Below are 22,669 nucleotides of genomic sequence, written 5' to 3'. Positions count from 1 at the left end.
GGAAGAAGAGCTTAGAAATAAAATATAGCACATATATATAGACCCATGCAATTACATAATGCTATACATGTAAATTTACATATATATCCATATATTTGCATATGCATATGCATAGCTATGCACATATATGCATGTATTCAAATACACATATACTGAATTGAATACTTCAGAGAAGACATAGCCATCTATATTCTAAGGACTGATAAAACCAGTTCATAGATGCCATCCAATAAGGATTTAGGCTAGATATTAGGGATATCACTGACTAGGGACCCAGATGCTATTAACTAACCTAAAAAACTGACTTCAAGTTCTATCTATTTCCGGGGCTTTTAACTTTTTTTTTTTTTTTTATCTCAAAAATCCCTTTGGCAACCTGGTGAAGTTTATGGATGTCTTCTCAGAAGAATATTTTCAAATGCATGAAACAAAATACGTGGGATTACATAGAAAACTAATTATATTAAGATATATATATGTGTATATATATGTATATATATGTATGTATGTATATATATATATATATACATATATATATATATATATATATATATATATATATATGTATATGCTCATGAATCCCAGGTTATGGTCTCCTGATCTAGGCAACTGAGACAACTGGTAACAACTTTTTCAATGGATCATTCCAAATAAATATAAAAGCTATGAGTTTCTGCATAAACTGAAAATGGAAATGATGGTGATGTTGAAAACTAACATTTATATGTACTAATGATGTGCCAGGAACTGTAATAAGTGTTTTGCAAATATTTGCAAAATATTTGATTATCACAGCAAACCTGGAAGATAGGTTTAGAATTGAGAAAACTGAGAAAGACAGACATGTTACCCCGTGTAACATAGCTAGGAATTATCTGAAGTTGGATTTGAACTCAAGTCTGTTAATTCTAATTCCAGTAATCTCTCACTTGGACATCTAGAATCAAGTTAGCCAAAAGTCTTTGCTTGGGATTTTGTCTTTTGGTTTTCATCCCAGTGGCTTTCTCTCAGGGTTTGTTTGCTTGTTTTGGCGTTTTCCTGGAACCATCAAGGATGTTATCATACTTTTGATTGCCCAGACACCAACCATAAAAGCCCTTCATTAGGTTGAAGACATCTGGACTCCTTGGCATGCCAGTTGATTGGCACATGACTTGGAGAAATCACAATCCACTGAAATCACGTATTTCTAAGCTATGCATATGGAGAATTATGTTGCTTGGAAGTCTGGGAAAGGAGGTGTCACATCTACTAGAAGCTTTGATGTGTTCCAAAAATATTTGTTCTGGAACAAAATGACCATTCTTAACTTCCTGCTATAAAGCATGGGCATCAAAATTAAGATAGGCTGCATCTAAACACATCCTAAAATTTATTTTAGATAGACAAATCAATGTTTTTTTTTTTAATATTGCAGCTGAAGTAAGGATTGAGTAATATGTAAAAAACTCTAGGACATGGGTTCTTAACTTGGAGTCCATAAACTTAGTTTTTTAATTATTTTAATCATTTAATTTTAATATTGTTGGTTCCCTTTGGAATTTTGTATATTTTGTTTTATAAAAAAGTATTTTTCTGAGAAGGAATTCATGTGTTTTACCAGTCTGCCAAAGAGGTCTATGACACACATAAAAAAAAAAAAAAAATCTAATAACTCCTGATCTAGAGTCTCTGTTGAGATAGATGTATTTCTGGAAATATCAGAACTTGAATTATAAAATTGGCCCAGAAATATCCAGGAAAGACTTTTTTAAACAATTGTAAGATTTACTTTGAGAAGAGTGGCCTGGTTAGCAAAACAATCCAAGTTACAGGAGGCTGGTTTATCCCAGTTTGTAGACTATCCAGTTTTCTTGACTAGAACACTGTAAGAGAGAGTACACTGGATTTTAGTTGGAGTACCTGGATTTAAATCTTATCACTATTATTTACTAGTTACATGACCTGGCTCAAGTCCTTTTAATATGTTGAGCCTAGGTGTTTTTTTGTTTTTTTTGTTTTTTTTGTTTTTTTTAAATTTGGAACTTAGAAATCATAATTCCTATACTTTCTCCTTAACTCAGAAAGTCTCATTAAAAAATTGTGTCATAAACCTTAAAACACTATGAGAATATGTTATTATTTTCAATGCTATTTTACATTTCCTAGTAAATTTCTATGTAACTTTCTACCAGAGGGAAATTTGCAGAAAGCTGGGGGCAGAATTACAAGTTTTCCCTACATTAGATAATATTAAATTATTCATTTATTCATTATTCATAGTTTTCTAGAAGGACAAAGCTTACACTAAATGTCTGCTTTGCCTTTGGATTTTGTGTATCTAAGCCATACTAGATAACTAGTATTAGGAATTTTTATTTTTGAATTGTTTCAGTCAAATCCAAGTCTTTGAGACCCTATTTAGTATTTTCTTGGCAGACACAGGAACAGTTGGGCATTTTTTCTCCAAATCATTTTATAGATGAGGAAGTTAAGGTAAAAGTTAAGAGACTTGCATTTATATTTATCATATGTCATATACTATCATATCATGTCATATTGTCACATCGTGTTATATTGGACAGCTAGTATCTAGGTCTGGATTTGAATTTATGAAGTTTGGTCTTCCTGACTCTACATCTGGCACTCTATCCACTGCACCACCTAACTGCCCCAGAGTCAAGAACTGAATTCAAATCTAGACTCAGATACTTTCAAGATGTATGACCCATGGCAATTCATTTAACTTTTCTCTGCCTCAGTTTCCTTAACTATAAAAAGGGGATAATAGTAGCACTTATCTCTCAGCATTGTTGTGAAGATCAAATGGAATAATATTTGTACAATGTCCATCACAAAATAAGCACTTAATAAATTCCTGTTTCTTTCCATCCATATGCTTTTACTATAAATAAGAGAAATGGAAATAGAATTTTGGAGTTTTTAAGACACTAATTTTTCTTTTTAATGATTTTCCAGTAATCTTTTTAGTTTACCAAATTTTCCTGGGGTACATTTAAAAGAAAAAGAATTAGTCAATTAATCTCAGCTGAGTTCCAATTCTGTCCCAAAAAATCTTAGTTAAATACCTCAACTGCTGTGTCTGTTTCTTCACTTGTGAAAGCAGGAAGACAGTTTCTATCAACCCTCTCTCCCTCTTTCCCTCCCAAGGTGATTACAAAGCTCAAAATAAATAAAAGGTGTGAAAACACCTTTCAAGGTTAATGATGTCATGGAAATGTAGGCATTTATTATTATTTCTTTGAACCTTTTCAAAAGCACTTGCCTATTTGGGGAAATCATTCTTGAAACAGTTCTCCAATAGTTCCTACAAGGGACTCAGAAATGGGATGGGAGGTAGAGGGTTTCTCTCTCCTGCTTAAGTAAGTTTCCCTTCAGTAAGTCCTCCTCCCCCCTTCTACCCCAGAGGGCTTTCTTGTCCTTCTGGCATAAGACTGGAGCAGCTTTGCCCTTCCTTGTGTTGGCAGCTGTCCACTGGCTGTCTCTTGAGAAACCTTGATTGGCCTAATTTTCTAATTCATGGATCTGACATTAAACTTGTGAATTACAAGATTATTCCTACAAGTAACAATTCATTTCATACATTATAAACACAGCAAAATTTCTAGTCTTAAGAATGTTCCTTCAAATGGAATTGTAGCATATTTCTATGAGGAACATTAATAATGATTTATGCCCTTTAATCATACTTAAGTTTGTTGTTGTCAGATAGAGAATGTCTGGTCTGTGGCTGTTATTTCTGCTCTGTTTAAAAAACAAAGAAATTCTTCCTTTGTTAAGAGGGTAAGGCCATGTTGTACAATAGAAAAAGTAATAGATTTGGAGTCAGAGGCCTTAGATTTGAATCCTGGTTCTTCCATTTAGTAACGTCTTATTTAGGGTAATTCATTTTGATTCAACTAAGTAAACATTTATTAAGCACCTGTTAAGTAAGTGTATCATATAAGAAGTAGAGTAGTGTGGTAGATGGAGTGTTTGTTTTAGAGTTAAAAAATCTTGAGTTTGGTATCTGCTTTAACTACTTGTTATGGAACAATGTTAACTTTAAAATATTTCCAGCAAATTCTAGGATTTATTTTAAATCATAGACAGTGGTAGTTTCCATAATGATAAAATTATAACCCCTTTGGTAATTTGTGTCCACAGAAACCTTCTTCTCTCTAGGCCTAAGTTTCCTTATCTATAAAAATAAGAAGATTGAATGACAATTAAGGATTATTCCAACTGTACTTTTATGTTCCTCTGAAAGACTAGGATTGAAGATGATAACATAATTGAGAAATACCTGGTATTGGGGAAAGAGCTCTTGGTTTGGTCTCAGAGGCAAGTGGTCAAAAAGTATTTATTCGGCATCTACAATGTCCAGGGTATACAAAGAAAGTAAAAAAAAATACATTTTCTCAAGGAAGTGACAATCTTAATTAGGAATTATACATGCAAACAACTATGTACAAATAAGATATATACATAGTATTTTGCAAATAATCTAGAGAAAATGAATAGCATAAATAAGAAAACATTTTCTATAGAAGGTAGGATATTACTTGGGACTTGAGGGAAGCCAGAGAAGCCACAAGACAGAATTAAGGAAGGAGCAAATTCCAGCCACTGGAGAGCCAGTGAAAATCTCCCAAAATGAGATATGGCATTTCATATTTCATATATATGTATAGATATATATGAGGAACAACAAAGATCCCAATGTCAGCTGGATCGCTTTTATGAAGGAAGATAAAGTGTAAATAGTTTGGCCAAGTAGGAAGGGACTAAGTAATGGGGACTTGAAAAGCTAGAGGATATATATATATATATATATATATATATATATATATATATATATATATATATATATATATATATATATATATATAAAACAAATATAAATATTTGTTTTTGGAGCCAATAGGGAATCACTGGAATTAATTGAATGAGGATAGGGATATGTCAGATATGGTGTTAAGTCTGACTTTAAGATTAATTTGACAATTGAGTTGAAAAAGGATTGGAGTGGGGAGAATCTTAAGACTGTGAAGTGACTAGAGATTGCACCAGGGTAGCAGATTCAGAGTAGAGAATAAAGCATCTTTGAGAGATGTTAGGAAAGTAAAAATGACAAGACTTGGCAGCATTGGAGTAAGAAAGAAGAATCAGGGATAGCAAAAGTTGCAAGCCTTGGTGAGTGGGAGGATGGTAGAACTCTACAGTAATAGAGAATTTAGGAAGAGTGGAAGGTTTGTGAGAAAATAATGAGGTGAGTGGATATGATGAGTTTCAGATGTCTATCAGATAGCCAATTCTATATTTCCAATAGATTGCTAGAGATGCATGTCTGCAGGTAAGGAGAGAGGTAGAGCTTAGCATATAGATCTAAGAATTGAATCTATGGAAGTTTATGGGATCATCTAGCAAAATATAATGGCAGGAAAAAACAAGAGCCTCCAGGACAAAGCTTTTGAGAAAACATTCTTAATTATCAGATATGATCTAGATTAAGATTGATTTTGAGTTTGGATCCATCTTCTCCTACTTATTACCATTGTGACCATGGGTAAGAACTTTAGTATCTTTTAAAAATTATTTATTTTATTTTTAATTTATGATTTAAAACAAGCATTTCTATGACAATAAAATAGTTCAAAGTTGATATCACATAAAACTGAAAATATATTATGTTCAACTTGCTATTACTTTTAATTATATAATAAATTTGTCAAGTAAATTTCTTTTATTTTCTTCCCTCCCCCACCCTGACCACACAGATAGGCAGATTTTATACACACACACACACACACACACACACACACACACACACACACACACACATATATACATATAATTATTCTATATATAATTCTATTTATTAATTCTTTCTCTGGATGCAGAGAGTAGCTTTCTTCGTATGTTCTTTGTAGTTAATTTGGGTATTTATAATAGTCAAATGACTGAGTCTCTCAAAATTATTTGGAAGGCAAAAAATAGGGTCCATTTTACTTATGGATACTTGTCACCCAATTATTGAGTCCCACAGTTTCTATGTTAATGCAGAATAAAAAGAGCAAATAGTAGGACAGTTTTTGAACTGTAATAACAACATGGTAAAAAAACAAAACAAAAAACTTTTTCTTGAAACATAAGAACTCCAATCATTGAAATGATCAAATATGATTTCATAATGCTGCTGATGAAATATGATCTATAACTTCTGACAGAGAGGAGATGAATCAAATATGCAGAATGAAACACATTTTTGGATATGACTAATATGGGCATTTGTTTTGCTTGATTTGGAGTATATGTTACAGCTGTTTATTTTCCCCCTTTTTGAGTCAGTTAGAAATGGGAGGAAGGAGAAAATAAAGGCTTTTAAGTAAAAGTTTAATTTTAAAAATTAAATTATTATGGCAGATGACCTCTAACAGTTCTGATTTTCATAGCATTGTAAAGTTTGTATTTTACAGATTTCTCTGCAGCATGCAAGTGATTGAAGATGTCTTTATAAACATCAAGGGAAGACTTCTATTGTGATTCTGAGCTTTTTAATGACAGTGCATTTTTCCATAGAATTTCAAATGAAATGGACAAATTTCATTTTCTAAGTTAGTGACTGCCTACATGTTAAAGGTTTTAGAGGAACTAGTCATGGACTATACACTATGCCCTTATCTTCTACCCATTATATTTAGTGATATCTTAAATTCCACCATTATAGGTTCATTCCATTTGGATTTATGGGCTTTTTAATCTTTAAGGGTACACTATAAAAATGCAAATATGTTTGAGAGAAGAAATAGCTTTAGCTTTTCCAGCACAGATTAGGTAGTTGGGGAGCAGTAAGGCAACAGGAGGGAGAAAAGGGGTATAGAAAGAGGGTAGGAGGGCTACAAAGATATACTTTATAATTTTGTCTAGGGCTGACTCAGGCCACAGAGTCAATAGGATAATCCACTTCTTTCTAAATCAATACTAAGTAATCTATTACCCAACAAAGCTTAGATTTGGAGCTCTTTTCTTTCTGAAGCGACGTAAAATTGATGTTACAGTAGAATAGGTCATAAAAAATAATACTATAAGTCCTTCAGCACCTTATTTCTATAAATTCCTTCTTTTTGCTTCTCATTAGAAAATTTTCTGGTTCCTAATTCTAGCTCTCCATTATGACACACTTTTGATTTCACATTTTAAAATTAGTGACCCTATTCTGACCCCTGAGGTGACCACATTTTCCAAAACTCATTCTGGCTTAAGTACTCATTTTAAGAGTCACTATTTATAGAGCATACATGTATTATTTTGCTACTAAGAGTTCCTTTGGTATGGCTTAAAAAGAAAACTCAATTTGTTTTGAGAGACTACGATTTAAGGGGTTATATAGCAGAGTGAACAGAAGCCTCACCTTGGAAGAGGAATTATGTGGATTCAAATTCTACACATATTAGCTTGCAATCAGGGCAAATCCCTTAATTTCTAAATGCTTCTAAGACTGCTTGTTTCTTACAGAACAATAATATTCCATAACATTCATATTCAGCCATTCCCCAAGTGATAGGCATCCACTCTGTTTCCAGTTCTTTGCCACTGCAAAAAAAATGGGTGTATGGGCACTTTTGCACATATGGATTCTTTTACCTTTTTTTTTTTTTTTTTTTTTTTTTTTAATTTCTTTAAGATATAGACTCAGCAGTACTAGTGCTAGATTAAAGGGTATGCAATTTGATACCTCTTTAGGAATAGCCTCAAACTGTTCTCCTGAATGGTTGGATCAGTTCAGAACCCCACCAACAATGTATTAGTGTCTCAATTTTCCCACATTCTTCTATCATTCATCATTATAATTTCCTGTCATTTTAGCCGATCTAAGTTGTAAAGTAGTACCTCAGAGTTGGCTTAATTTGCATTTCTCTAATCTATAATGATTTAGAGCACTTTTTCATATGATTAGAAGTGACTTTAATTTCTTCATCTGAAAATTGTTTGTATCTTTTGACCATTTATCAATTGGAGAATTGGAGAATAAGTTCCTAAAATTTGAGTCTCTTTGTTATATATTTCAGAAATGTTATCAGAACATTTGGATGTAAAGTTTTACCCTAGTTTTATGCTTCCCTTCTAATCTTGGCTGCATTGGTTTTGTTCATACAAAAAATTCTTAATTTAATATAATAAAAATTATTCATTTTTCATTTCATAATGTTCTCTAGTTCTTCTTTGACCATAAATTTCTTCCTTCTCAACAGATCTGAGATATGGATTATCTCTTGGTCTCTTAATTTGCTTATAGTATCACCCTTTATCTTTAAATCATGAACCCATTTTAACTTTATCTTGGTAGAGGGTGTTAGGTGTTGATTTCTGTCTAGGTAGGGTCCATTTCTTTTCTGATTCTCCCAGAAATTTTTTTTTTTTTGGTCAAATAGTGAGTTCTTATCCCAGAAGTTGGAGTCTTTGGGTTTATCAAGCATTAGATTATGATAGTCATTGACAATTGTATTTTGTGAACCTAACCTATACCACTGATAATTTCTTATTCTATTTCTTAGCCAGTACCAAATGGTTTTGATGACCTCTGCTTTATGAAATAGTTTTAGTTCTGATATAGCTAGGTCACCTTTGTTTGCATTTTTTTTTCACTAATTCCCTTGAAATTCTTGACCTTTTATTCTTTCAGATGAATTTTGTTATATTTTTCTAGCACTTTAAAGTAATTTCTTGGTAATTTGATTGGGATAGCACTGAATAAGTAGATTAATTTAGGTAGAATTGTCATTTTTATTAGCTCAGTCTACCCATGAGCATTTTATATTCTTCCACTTGTTTAGATCTGACTTTTATTTGTGTGGAAAGTGTTTTGTAATTGTGTTCATATAGTTCCTGGCTTTGTCTTGGCAGATAGACATCCAAATATCTTATATTATCTACAGTTATTTTAGATGGAATTTGTTTTTCTATCTCTTGCTGCTGGACATTGTTGATAGCATACCAAAATGGTCATGATTTATGTGGATTTATTTGGTAGACTACAATTTTGTTAAAACTGTGAATTATTTCTAATAGTTTTTAGTTGATTCTTTAGGACTCTCTAAGCATACCGTCATATCATCTGCAAAGAGTGACAATTTGGTTTCCTCATTACCTTCAATTCCTTTTTCTTCTCCTAGTGCTAAAACTAACATTTCTAATACAACATTGAATAGTGAAAGTGATGGTGGGCAATCTTGTTTCACCCCTAACTTATTAGGAATACTTCTAGTTTATGCGCATTATATATGATGCTTGCTGATAGTTTTAGATAGATGCTCCTTATCATTTTAAAGAAAACACCACTTATTCTTATGCTCTCTAGTGTTTTTAATAGGAATGAGTATTGTATTTTGTTAAATGCTTTTTCTGTATCTACTGATATAATCTTATAATTTCTGTTACTTTGGTTATTGATGCAGTGAATTGTGATAATAGTTTTTCCTAATATTAAATCAGCATTTGAACTCTCTTAATATGTTTTTTCTTTTGTAAAATGAGGAATGTATAGATAAACTCTAAAATGATTCCAGATTGAAGATGTTATTATTCTATGATGGAAATTCATTTGAAGTGAATTTGTTAAGCTTAAAAAATCCTTTGTACCTCTTCTTTGAATTTTCATGACTTTCCTTTCTTATTTCTCCTACCTGTTTCCAAATTCCCTCCCCTAACCCATCTTTTTTTCATATTTGCTTATTTCCATAAAACATACTGCCATTTTCCCATTCTCTGATATCAATATCCTCAGTATTTTCTCTGACTCTTAATTTTCCTTCACCCAACAGATCACTCATTTGGCAAATGTTATCTTTTCTACCTCCACTACACCTCTCACATCTGACCTTTTGTCTATACTCACACGAAAGCACCCTAGGGTAGGTCCCCATCACTTTTTCCTTGCAGTATTTTTATATAATTTTCCTTCTTCAAGTCACAAATCTATTGTCCACATAGTCACTGTTTGCATGTCTGGTTATACTCTTACTCACTGAATTCCAGTGGATCTTTATTCTAAGATACACTATAAACTATTTCGCATTCAAAAATTTTCAAACCTATCCCAACCTACCTCTCAAGTGTCATTATCCATTGCTTCTCTTTACACTTACATTTACACTCAGGCAAATAGGTCTTCTTGCTATTCCTCATGTATCTTGTTCCATCTCCTATTTAACTTAGTTAACAGTGGCTTTTTACAATATCTGGCATGTTTTCCCTCCTCATACACAACTGTTTTTCTAACTTTTTTCAAGACTCAATTGAAATTCTACCTTCTGTTTTTTCCAGCATCCCTGCTGTTCATTCTTCTTCCCTAAATTCACTTTCTATCTATGCAATATGTACCTTCTTTATTTGCATATTGACTTCTTTTGACAAATGGATGGATACATGGGATAAAGAATAATTTAGAGGCAAAAATAATGCTGAAATTATAAACTTAAGTGAATGGGAATATGGTGGTATGCTTTAGTTCCCATTAGAATAAGAGTTCCTTGAGAGTAGGGATCATTTTTTTAATCTTTTTTTTTGTATTTCCAATATAATACAGCATCTGACACATAGTACCTGCTTGATAAATTCTTGCTTACTGACTATTGATTCACTGATCTTTACAGATTCTAGCCTCCCTCCAAAAATGTACTAGTCTTTATTTTGTATATATTCTGTATATACTCGTTTATGTTTATATTCCCTCCCCTGATAAAAGTTCTTGATACTAGAGACTGTAATTTTTGGTTTCTATCTCCCTACCATCTAACATAGTTCTTGTCACTTAGTGGATATTTTATAAGTACTTGTTGATGAATTTTCCACAAAAGAACAACTGATAATGCCCAATCCTTCACCAGTCAATAACTATTAGTCTCCCTTTATAGTTTAAAAAGGAATCTTGAAAAAAAACTTATAAAGAAAACTCCCATTATGTAAGATCTGGTAAACAAAGATTCACCTCTTATATAAACTATTCAAGTAGAATTCTAAGTCAGTGAGAATGCAGATTAATCATGAAAAAAGGTTCCAGCCTTAACAATTGTGTCATAGATAGTGACATTGTAATAAGAGAGAACTTATGAAACCACCAGAAATTAACCACTTTTTTTCTTCTAACACATGTTAAATTAGCCAGTAAGCCTTGAAGCTTGCATACCTGATGATTAATTTATGGTATTTTATATATAAAAAAGGAGGTCTTATTATACTAGACTTTGAGTGCTAGAGAATTCCACTATGTTATAATGCTGTCTTCAATTCAGCCACTTTATATTGAAATTTCACACGCAATAATTGGCTGACCTTCACAGCTATGGCAAGAAACTAATTAAAGCTGTAAGGCTGTGCTAGCAATGCTTTTGTGTGAAATCCGAAGTTTGGTGATAATGAAATATGGGGTGCAGATGTTATTGTCTTCGATAGACTATGCCCTTGGTTCACACTAATGAAGAACAGCAATTATTAAACAAAAAGTATTTTTTAACCATTAATTATTTTGTGTTGTGATAGCAGGAATAAAAACATAGTAGCATCCCTTTTTCAAGGGTCTCTCCAAAGTAATTTTATAGAACTTTGCCAGGTGACTTCTTTATAATTAGACATTCTGTTTTCACTTTCTTTGTGATGTTGATTCTAGACCTTTGGGAGCCTCATGAATGGCCTGAGGCAGGTTTGGGGAGCAAACTGGTGAGCAAGATAGCAATAGTTATCCATAAGGAATTTTTAGATAGCTACATCATGACAAAACCAAAGTCTTTTCTAATAACTTCCCATATCAAGCAGATATATGAGTAGATTTATGAAGACTTTTTAGATTCATGCGATTTGAAAGGTAAATGTTGTTATGGTCTTTAATCGTGCACACATGGAAAGTGGTCAGGACTGTTTCATGGTTGGTAGTTATTTAACTGCTGGTTAAGAGAACAAGGATACTCAAGAATTCTGCTGGACTATGTTTTAGGAAATTTCACGTTTGCATTCCTTAACAAAAAGTAGGGAAAAACTTCCCAAATATTTTATAATTGATTCATGAAGGCCAATGATCTAGTTTGCCTATTGGATTTCCCAATGTGACTTGATTTTTGGCCACTGATACTCACAGAAGTAGGGATGGGAAGGGAACAAAAGGTGAAATTCATTTACCCATTTGCCATTTAGGTGAGAATGCATTAAAGTTATTCACAAACAGCTAGCAATATTTTGTGGGTCTTGTCTGTCCCATTTTACATGGATAACTCTAGACACTTTGATAAGTACTGGAAGCATCTTCTGGAAAGCCGCTACACCTGGTATGCTATAGTTAAATGGTTTGGGGAGGTAGGATATTGAAAGAATTATGGCCTACTCACTACCATGTTTTCTTTTTAGACAAGAGATTAAAATGGTTGTGGTTTTCCAAGGAGTCAGTCTGATGGCCATAGAATGTATTTTAGGCTTGACTCAGGGTTCTGCTAATCATTTTGATGAACAACTGTTAGAAAATTTATAAGTTTTAAAATATACTGAAATACTAAGATGATGAAAATGAACCTTCAGGCATTAATTCTTCCTTACTGTTGCTGCTAGTTCTACTATTGCTATTAGTACTTCTATTATTACTACTACTGCTACTATTAGTACTTCTATTACTCCTACTATTACTATTAGTACTAATAAACATTTGTATAGCATTTGAAGGCATACAAAGCACTTTGCATATATTATTTGATTCTTGCAAAAAATTTTTGAAGTAAATACTATTATTATCCCCACTTTACAAATGAGGAAACAGGCTGAGAGAGACATTTGTCCATGTTATCTGTGATGACAATCGAACTCAGGTTTTACTGACTCATAGTCCAGTATTCAGTCTACTTAAGGAAACAATTTTATTAATATTATTGGCAGTAATAACAATGATATATTTACATAATTCATTACTGGTAACACAAATACTTTCTTCACTTGTGAAGTTCTTCATGTGAATTTTATTAATCAATTTCACAAATGAAAAAATAGAAGGTTAGAAAGGTTTGTTGACTTTTCTGTGGTAAAAACAAAAACAAAAACAAAACAACAACAAAAAAACTAGTAAGTGGTAAATCTGGGAAATAGTTTGAGGTTTTATGATACCAAGTCTAATGATGGATATTGCCTCTTTTACTCCATTCTCTGTGAACTTGAATCATCAGATTCTAAATTAAGTCATAGAAGAAATTTTATATGTGATCTGATCTATCCCCTTCATTTTATAGATGAGAAAAGAAAGGAGGAAATATGGCTTTAAAGGTCACATGAATAATGACAGAGTTGAAATTTGATTAGATTTCCTCCCAAAAAAATCCCTCAAGAAAAAACAATTTTAAAAGTTATGTTTTAATATGTATTCAGATACAATAGTTCTTTCACTGGGTATGGATAGCATTTTTCATCATAAGTCCTTCTGAGTAGTCTTGGATATTGCTGAAAGTAGCAGTCATTCACAACTTATCATAGTACTTTGAATGAGCTCATGGAGGATTTTTCAGGTTTTTCTGAGAATATCCTGCTCCTCATTTCTTCCTTCTTTGATGAATGCAATCCAGACTCTTTTTTTTTTTTTTTTTTTTTTGTCATGGCATTCACATAGACCAATAATTTTTAAGTATTTCACCTGTATCTATTTTCTAGGTTAGCTATTTTCCCAATGAGACATTTTACATTTTCTTCCATTTTTTCAATCTTTTTTGTTTGATTGATTCTTGATGCCATATAGAGTCATTATCTGTCATTTACCCCATTCTAGTTTTTAATGTGTGATTTTCTTCAGTTAGGTTTTATAGCTTCTTTTCCATTTGATTAATTCTACTTTTCACTATGGTGTTTTCTTCAGTGGAAATTTTTTTTTTTTTTTTTTTTTTGCATTTGACTTATTGTGCTTTTAAGGAATTTATTTCTTCAATTTTTTCCTTCCTTTTCCAACCTGTTAATTCTCTCTTGCATACCTCTCATTTTTTTCTTATTTTTTCTCATTTTTTTCTTCTACCTATCTTATTTGCCTTTTAAAATATTTTATGAGCATTTCCAAGAAGCCTCTTTGGGTTTGAGACCAATTCATATCACCCTTTGACATCTACTCTGTGGACATTTTGTCCTCTTCTGAGATGGTGCTTTGGTCTTACTATGGTTAAGATTCTTTTTTAATTTTTTTGTTCATTTTCTTTCCTTCTTTTCCCCCTGCCTCTTTTATGGTTGAGTGTTGTTTGTGGGTTAAAGGGGTGCAAATTCTGTGCTTTTTGTGCAGCTCTGAGCCTTGATTTTGAATATAGGAGTACCTTGTTTTTGATGTCTTGCTCACAGCAATGTAGCTTACCTGTTCTCTTCCTGGAAATTAGGCTGAAAATTTTTCTTTTGAGCTGGAAATAGAGGCTGCCTAACTATTACTTCAGCTACTGAGCCAAGATTGAGGGTCTCAATTGATGATCTGCTATATTTAAGACTCTTTCACTGTTTTTTTTTTTCTAGACACAAGCTAGGTTAAACACCTCTTTTACCCCAGGGAGACTTAATCTCTCTTGAGCTAGAGAGTGGTTTCATTCCATCAAACTTTGTTCAAAGGCTAGGTTTCATGTGTTTTTTTGAGGGAAATTGGGAGAGCCTCTGCAACTTCCTGGCTTTCCGTCACCATCTTAGCTGTCCCTCTAGAGCTCCCTCGTCATTTCTTTAGAACAACAATATTTCATAATAACCATATATCACAATTTATACAGCTATTCCCTGATTGATAAGTATTATCAAAGAATTTCTAATTCTTTGCCCTGAGAAAAGAGTTGCTATAAATATTTTTCTACATATATGTCATTTTCCTTAAAAAAATCTCTTTTAGTATTCTTTTAGTAGTGGTATTGTTAGGTCAAAGGATTTGAATGATTTTATATTCCTTTGGTCATAGTTCATATCCTTTGATCATTTATCTTTTGAGGAATAGCTCTCATTATTATTTTTAAATAAAATTGACTCTGTTCCATAAACACTTGAGAAATGAAGTCTTCATCAGAGAAACTTGTTTAAACATTCTTTTCTTTTTTTTTTTTTTAATTATACCTTTTTGTTGAAAGAACATATGCCTAGGTAATTTTTTTACAATATTATCCCTTGCATTCACTTCTCTTCTGACTTTTCCCTTCCCTCCCTCCACTCCCTTCCCTAGATGGCAAGCAGTCTTATACATGTTAAATATAAACATTCTTTTCATAATTACTACTACTAACTGTATTTCCCCCCATTTATTCCATTCTTTTTCTCCTTTCACTTTGTCCTTCCTCAAAAGTATTTATCTTCTGATCACCCCTTGTCCAGTATGCTCTCTCTTCTATTACCCTCCCCCTTTTCTTATTCCTTTTCCCACCTACTTTAATTGGAAATAATTTTGAGAGGAACTAAACTTAACCATTGTTTTTGGTTCACTCAGTTCTGACTTGCAGCTATAAGGAATAAATTTTCAGTGACCACCAAATTTGCAATCATCTCCTATCCCCAAATACAGATCATTTTATATGATTCAAACATATGCCTCTCTTCTGAACAAATCTGTTTTTTGTTGTTGTTGTTGTTTTTTTGTTTTTTGTTTTTTTTTTTTTTACAGTATTATGTTAACTTGGGGCTCATACTTTGATAATTCTGTGGCTTCTTGAGGCTCTTGTAGACATCTTGTAGCTCCCATTGTGTTGACCCTCTGGCTCTTCTCTCTTTGTATTCTTTGAGATTAAATGCTTTGCAAAAATATGAAGACTATTAATTTTCACTGAAAACAGTGAGAGTATTTTTAAAGCTGTAGAGTCCCATCTTCAACTCAAATTTTTCTTCCATCTTGCTTTGTCCTTTCTTGTAGAAAGTTATCATAAAATACATAGCATATAGAGTAGATTATAGAATAATACTTTTATTGACATATAAAAGATTTTTTCCATTTTCCTATCTTTGAGATACTAATAACAATCATCTATATAGTACTTTACATATATTATATCATTTGATCTCACAATCCCATTTGAATAACTGAGGCTAAGAGAAGCTAAGTGTCTTATTCAGGCTCACATAAAGAGAAAATATCTGAAGTGGGATTTGAATTCAAATTTTCCTCTTTTAAGTTCAGCACTTTACCTAATATATTTTCCAGATGCTATAATAATTTTACTCTACAAATGTTCCATCATGCATATTATCAATAATGGAATAGACACATTTAATAGAGTCTTTAAAAGACCTACCTGGACACATTGACAAGAGGCAAGGCTGAACAATGGATATTTATTTGTCTTTGCAGGAATGATAGTTTCTGGAGGACATTAAAAATTTTATATCATGATTTGTCTGACATATCTAGTTACTGTTAAAAGGAATAGTTACTAAGAACCATGCATGGAACAGAAACATTTTGAAGAAGTGGAACAGCACTAATTAATGCAAATTTAGGCAAAAGGGAGAAAGTAGAAACTCATTTACTGAGAGGGAAGAATTGGACTATTATCATAGACAGTTTCTATGCTAGAAGTTCCCCAAAGTTTTGGTTTAGTTTGGAAAACATACACTCATGTTCCTTTTCATGCCCAGGAGACAGTTAAAAACTAGTTGCATTGTAAAACTGTTTTTATCTAAAGGTTGAACAAAATGATAATGGAAACCTCAGGGATACTTTATGGTGACTTCTTTAAGACAAGGCTGGCTTTGAGAGGAATGGTCTTTTGAAGTATGTATTTTCAGTATAATTTTCACTGTGTAATGCTACTTGTCACTGATGCCAACAGGAACCAATTATTCTAAATTCAAACAAGATGGCGGGCTCTGCCTGAAGTGTCAACCCATCTAACTGGTTCTCTCTCACCCCAGTAATATGATTTGTCCTCTAAATTATGCTTTTGAAAATTGTTACTCATGTGGTAATTGGGCAAAATGGTCTGTATTGCACATTTTAGGAAATGCATTGATATGTTGGAGTATATTCAGAAAAGGGTAGCCCTGATTGTGAGAGGACTAAGGAATATGCAATAAGAGGATCTAATGAAGGAGCTGGAATTGTTCAGAATGAAGAAGAGAAGATTTAGGGATATGACAGCTCTTTGGGGGTGTTTGAAAATCTGTCATGGGGAAATGAGATGACATGTTTTCTTTTTGATCCTAGAGTTCAAAAATAGAAGCCATGAGTAACATTTTTAAAATCAAAATGAAACCAAATTTAGGTTTGCTGTAAGGGAAATTGTCACTTTTAGTCCAGATATTCCCTATGTAAAATTTTGGTCTAATCTATCTGCTTTCCTCATTTTTTTGTTTTCTTTGGTGCTTTTTCTACTTCTATTAAAAGCATCTTTGAGGCTGTGATGCCAGAATCCAAGTGTGGTACCATCACTTTCCTTTGGGTCGCAATGAGATTTTTGTAAAAACCTTTACTTTTTTTTTTTTTTTCTTTTCAGTTTCATGTCTAAATACTTATCAATAGATTGTAATCTGTAATTATTCAAGGGAATATCCACACTGATGGGATTACAGAACCACCTGGGCACTCAATACTTGGCAATTAAAGCTGCCCCTAAATGGAAGAGGTTGTGTCAGGTAATAGTAGGTTACCTCTTCTTAGATGTCTTGCAGCAAAGGCTATAGTACTTTTATGTAGAGTATTATAGAGCTTCTAAAGTGATACTTCTATTGCATAGAACTATGTCATTCTTCCTCTCAATAAGCTCCAGTGGCTCCCTATTGCCTATAATACCCAATAAAATCACCTCAGTATGACATTTGGAGCTCATTACCTCCTGGCTCTAACCTTCCTTTCTATGCTTATTACAGCTAATCCCTCTTAATGCAATTTATGTTCCATTCAAACTAGCCTTCTTACTGTTCTTCACACATGAAATTCCATCTCCCATCTTTGCCTTTGCATAGACTGCCTGGAATGTAGTTACTCCTTAGTGCTGCCTCTTAAAATCCCAAGTTCCTTTAAAACTCAAATCAAATCTTACCTTTAATAAGGCCTTTTCTTATTCTTTCAGATGCTTTCAGATCTCATTTACTTTGGATTTTCTTTATAATCTGTATATAAGTGTGCATGCTATTGCCCCCTACCTCCTCTCCATTCCAATCCCAATCCATGTAAGCATCTTCATGGTTTTTTTTCTCTTTGTATCCTTAGAATTTAAAACAATGAACAGCACATAGTAGTCATAAAACACTTCCTGACTTGATTAAAAGAGGAGATTCTTGTTAATATTGTATTATTTGACTTCTGAGGTTTCTAATTGGGTAGAAGGAGAGAATTGACAAAATTGAGTCAGGGCCTGACAGGATTAGATGGCAATGGTGTGAGTCAAAAGATCATTGGGTAGGCTTGCTATTCTTTTGGTTTCTTAGACTAAAGAAGTGGCAGAAAGAACAATAATGCTACCATACTTCATATGCAAAAATGATGCTACCAACCCATCATTCACACTCTTTCACTGGAACCACCTTGTGACCATTAGCACACATGAGTGAAATAACTGATTGTGGTTACGGTGCAGTCTGTAGCCACGAAAAAATAACAGGCTTATAGAGGGAATCAAAACCATGACCTTAGGCTCATACCACTGTTGTCTAACCAAAGATTATATTTTAGAGACAGGGCCACTCATGCAAATAATATGTTTTCTCGCTCTAGTGGTTTTGTGTGCCTTATGTAGATCCATAAGAAAATAGCATAGGCCATAATATATGGCAGGCCTGGAAAAAAAATTCTATCTTGTTAACATATCCTGGACCCTTTTCTTAGTTTTCAAAAGTTGGAATAATATTCTATGCCTCATAAAAGATTGTACAAACTTATATCTTAACTTATTTATTTCCTTTAAATTAAATTCATAACATTAAGATTTGGTTATTTAAAAAGTATCTAGAACAATTTCATATCTAACACGAAGTTCAAAAATTTTCACTGATGATTATAAATTTAATTTATTGCATTTATCTTTATTTTATTTTGTCTTCGTATTTTTGGTATCAGTGCTTAATAAATATGGTTATATAGGATTATGTAAATAGGTCAATTTCTTCATTTTACAGATGAAGAAACTGAGACCATATTTAGAATTTAGAAGTAGAAAGAACCTCAGAGTTTCTCTGATTTTATCTTCTCATTTTACAAATGAGGAAATGGAGACCCAGAAAATTTGGTTGACTTGTTCTGATTCTCAAGCTGGAGTATGCAGTCAATCTGACCAGTAAGAGTGTACTGTTAAATTTTCAGTGTAAGCATTTTCATTTCAGAAAATGGCAAATGCTACAAATCAGAGATTGATTCCTTGTTTTGTGGATTATTTAGATTTAAGAAAATAAAGAAAATGTTAATAATAATAATTAAACTTAAAAGTGTGTCACAAGTATACCTCTTTTCCCTATCTCAGTGATGATTGTTAACTGACTACCATACCCCTGATTCCAATTTCTAAGAAGTCTGCAAAGAAAGGCTGAGTGAACCCTCCTCATAGATGATTCCTCTCATAGGATTCATGGTCAAATTAGTATTTGGGCTAGACAGTCTCTGAGGTCTCTTTCAGTTAGTTATAAAATTAGGATTATGTTCTTTCCACTATACCAAAGTTATGACCTGCATCAAGGAGGGACTACACACATGGATTAAGTCACCGGTCTATCTAAGTACCAAAAAAAAGGCTCATCTTACATAAGATATTTTTAAATTACATGGTTCATTAAAAAATGAAACTAGAGCATAGGTTATGTCTACACAAGGCTAACTGATCAAATCAGAAGTGGGAATTTTGATTTGATCCAGTCTCAGATAAATGGACACATGTGGCACACGAATCCCAACTTGTAAAGTTACTTCCATTTAAAATCAGGAATTCTCATTTCACATTTTTTTTGGACCACTGAAAGTTCAATTGGTTTTTGCTACAAACTGCTTTAAATTGTTTTATTTCTGTAAACAAGGCTCATGTAGGCAATCAAATATCATAAAATCTTGGAAGCTAACTTCTTGACAACAAAGAGAAATAAAAGATATTGGACCAATTTGGTGTTCTCTTGAAGTCTCCCTCATCCCCTCTCAAAAAAAGAAATTACAGATTATTTGTGTAAATTTGTGTTTAAGCTCGAAAATATCTCAAGAAGCACATACAGATGGATTGCCCAGAATAAATTACATTTTTAGAAAATAACAATGTGCCCATGTTTACCCATAACCATGTGTGCTAGGTCTCCTGGGGTCCTGACCTGGTGATTACCCCTGTTAGTTCAATTGATTCGAACACTTAATATCTAAAACTCACAGGTCCTCTTTCTTCTGTGATTTGACAATCTGAAAGTTCAGTAATAGTATCTTCAGAAAGCTGTATTGTGATGCTAGATTTGGTAATTGACACCAATAACATAACAACATTAAATCATCCTTTTTTTTTTTTTTATTGCGAATAAGCTAGCCTGCTTGTAAATATGTTAAAGGATAGCATGTAGGTGGCAGAAGAATTATGCTACAATTTTAACAGCTAATAAATCTTTATTTAAGCAAGGGACCTCTAAAATTTAATTAGGCATATGAAAGCAGAGATCATTCTGAGGGTAAAAATATGCCAATTCTCACAAGAAAAGACATCTGCTTCATGGAAATTTTTCAAGGTAAAATTTACTCTTCTGTTACTGTGTCAATAGAAAGCCTACCCTTGTGGAAAAGCAAGTAACAGAGAGAGAGAGAGAGAGAGAGAGAGAGAGAGAGAGAGAGAGAGAGAGAGAGAGAGAGAGAGAACCCAAAGGGGAGAGAGAGAGAACCCAAAGGGGCATATATAAGACATCCTTGTCACTTTCAAAAAAAAAAAAAAAGGGAAAAAATGGCATTTGTTCTTACTATGTAAAGCTTAATTTGAACTGTTCAGTTTAGTCATGTTCCCTTCTCTTCCTGCTTCTTAATCTTTCTCTCTCTCTCTCTTCTTACCATTCTCCATCCCATTCTATCTTTGACTTTTTTTAGCTCTGTGTTAGAACTAGGATTGAAATATTCTTTACCCAGCCTGAGTACAATAGATTATAAATAGGTGACCACTTTTGTGAAGTGACTTGATGGCAGTCACTTAGGGTAGCTAAGGGAGAATGGAAAGGGTGCTAGATCAGAGGTCTGAAGAAGTAGATTCTGTGGCACCTCCAATTGTCTTTTACTCATCTGTGAAATGAAAGGCTTATTCTAAATCATCCGTATGGTTTATAATAGATTTTAAAAACTCTCTGTTTCCCCATCGTTAATTCCTAGTAAGGTTCCCATCCAAAAATGTCTCCTCATCCTACTATTAGAAATTTCACTATTAGTGTTTTCTTTGACTTTAAGCATTATCTCTTTCCCTAGTTCTTGTATTAACATAACTATGCCCTAGGGCTAATGACATGTTAAGTCCTACTAGAATAGGACTAAGATAAGAGTATTTAGAAAAACCTTCCATCTATGGAAGGAGGGAACAAGTTAGACTTCATGAAAGAGGGAACATGTGGAATAGAATTCAATTTATAGAGAATCAATCCCCTTACCATCAGAAATTTGATCATAATCTATTTGAAGATGCTTCATTATCCAAATAAGCCTTAAAAAAACAATTGGAAACCAAAATACAAAAGGTAACTGAGATAGTACATACAATTTTTAGAGTCCAAATAGTTCTAAGAGGTATACTAAGGTCATTCCATCATTATGTAGAACAGGAAAACAGTAGGAATGAAATGACTCCTGTTGTGATTATTAAGCTGTTAAATGACCAACTCAAGGTTTTGTGCCATATCTTCTGATTTCATGTCCAAGTACTACTTTCCAGCTTATGGTATTAGTGAACAGTGCATGGTACTACTGAACAGGAACCAAATGTGGGGTACATAGTCTACTTTTTGGGTATGTCTTGATCTTTGCTCAAATAAAGATGTTTTCAGGCATAAAACAATATCAGACTTATATGATTTTGATAATGGGGACTATATGCTACAACAGAAGAACCAGTCTTTCTAAACTTGGAGCCAGGAAGGCCCAAGTTCAAATCTGGTCTCAGTCACTCACTAGCTGGAAAAAAGGCATTTAAAAAGGGAATAATAATATCTAGCTCCAAGGTTAAAATAAGATATTTGTAAAATAGTACGGCACAGCACCTGGCACATAGTAAGTACTTAATAGAAATTTTAAATTTAGAAAATTTAAAAAATGTTTAAAAATTAATTTCTTCCCCTTTTGTATACATTACCTACAATTGAAACACACACACACACACACACACACACACACACACACACACACACACTGAGATGCTATTTTGTATCTATGGCAGGAAAAAGTAGGGTGAAGAAAAAAATAATAAATTGATATAAAATAATTGGAAGCTTTTTTTTTCCCCAGTTAATATATTCTGCTATTATTTGGTATTGCTTCCTGTTTAAGAAATCCTAAAGATGTTTTGTTCATTGTTTGGTATTTCCAAAGTGAACTACAAAAGCTTATTTCATAGCACAAAGTATGAAATGAGCTTTTGTAGTTCACTTTAAGTGTCAACAATCTTCATAAATAATGAATATAGACTCTGGCTTATAATGCTCAATTAAAGAACATCTTTATTTGATCATATGCTATTGGGGCCATTATCTATACTTCCTATTATGCTGCTGTAACAGTATGCTTAGATTTTGTTGC

Source organism: Sminthopsis crassicaudata, chromosome 2 (assembly GCF_048593235.1).
Source record: "Sminthopsis crassicaudata isolate SCR6 chromosome 2, ASM4859323v1, whole genome shotgun sequence".
Classification (NCBI taxonomy): Eukaryota; Metazoa; Chordata; class Mammalia; order Dasyuromorphia; family Dasyuridae; genus Sminthopsis; species Sminthopsis crassicaudata.
The sequence above is the reverse complement of the archived record's forward strand: the minus strand, read 5'-3'. Positions refer to the sequence as shown.